This window comes from Odocoileus virginianus, chromosome 33 (assembly GCF_023699985.2).
Source record: "Odocoileus virginianus isolate 20LAN1187 ecotype Illinois chromosome 33, Ovbor_1.2, whole genome shotgun sequence".
NCBI lineage: Eukaryota > Metazoa > Chordata > Mammalia > Artiodactyla > Cervidae > Odocoileus > Odocoileus virginianus.
In genome coordinates this window covers 17439305-17440525 of record NC_069706.1, presented here as the reverse complement: position 1 = coordinate 17440525, position 1221 = coordinate 17439305, and positions in this window count along the sequence as shown.

Below are 1221 nucleotides of genomic sequence, written 5' to 3'. Positions count from 1 at the left end.
TTAGGCTTTTCCCACTGTAAAATGGGAAAAAATACTAGAACTTGAATTGAAAAGTGAGATTAGTATATGTGTATCTTGCCATAGGACCTGACACTTGGCAAGTACTTTATAAATAATTGATATTATTATTACTGTTGTTGTTATTATTACTAAGTATTCTTAAGAAGAAGAGTCATAGACTCTCAGAGACCCTTTGCTTTCTTCTTAAACTCACTTTAAACTTTAAATCTGCTAGGAAGATTCACCTTCCATCTCTTGGTTGTAGGTAAAGCCCTCATAGTCCTTACCCCTCTCCTGGATCCCTGGCTCTGGGATCCAGAAGTCTCAGGAACTGACTCTGTGGTTTATTCTTCAACAACACTCCTTTGTTTTCCCCAAAGATAATCTTTGGGGTCTTAACTTTAAAATGATTTTATTATTGATTCTAGGAAGAGTAGATAACAAAAAGAGAGAGAAAAGCCATGGGAGAAGGGCCACCTTTTTGAGGTGCCTGCACTATTCTCATAGCCATGATGTGAAATCTGTAGATGCCATGTAGAGATAAGACATGATAGTATTTATGAAATGACTTGCATGAACAGTGCTTTGCATGTGGCAAATGCTCAATAAATGGTGTTTCCCCTCATCTGGTCATGATTGCTCCCAAATTTGAAGTTATTTGTGGGTGATTCTAATTTTCCAACCACACTCACAAGCCTCTCTGTATGGAGATTTTGTCCTAGGAGTGTGATGGGGGTGTCATAGCCTTTTGTTTCCTAGCTAAAATCCAGTTTTCTTCATGATTCTTGTCACTATCTATTTGTGGGAGAAAACTGAAAGTCTCCTTCTCTCCTCCCTTTCTCCCATTCTTCCTATCTCTCATCATTTTTCTTTATCATTTTCTCTTACTATTAATGTTTTCTTGAGTTATGTCTTTTCTTTTTTCCCCTTTCTACCTTTCCACCTTCTTTCTTTCCTTCATTTCTTCCTTTCCCTTCTTTCTTATTTTCTTCTTCCCTCTAATTATTTCCATCTTTCCTCCTGGTCTCCATCTTACAATCCTTCCCTCCTTTTCTTATTTCTCAGTTTCTTTCTATTGCTATTTTAATTTCTCTTTCTTCTTTCCCCACCTTTTTCTCTGTTCTCCTCTCCTTTCCTCTCTTTCTCATTCCTCCTTTCTTTTTCTTTTTTCAATATATAACATGGCAAGATTTTGAAATAATAACCGAGGAAAGACAAAAA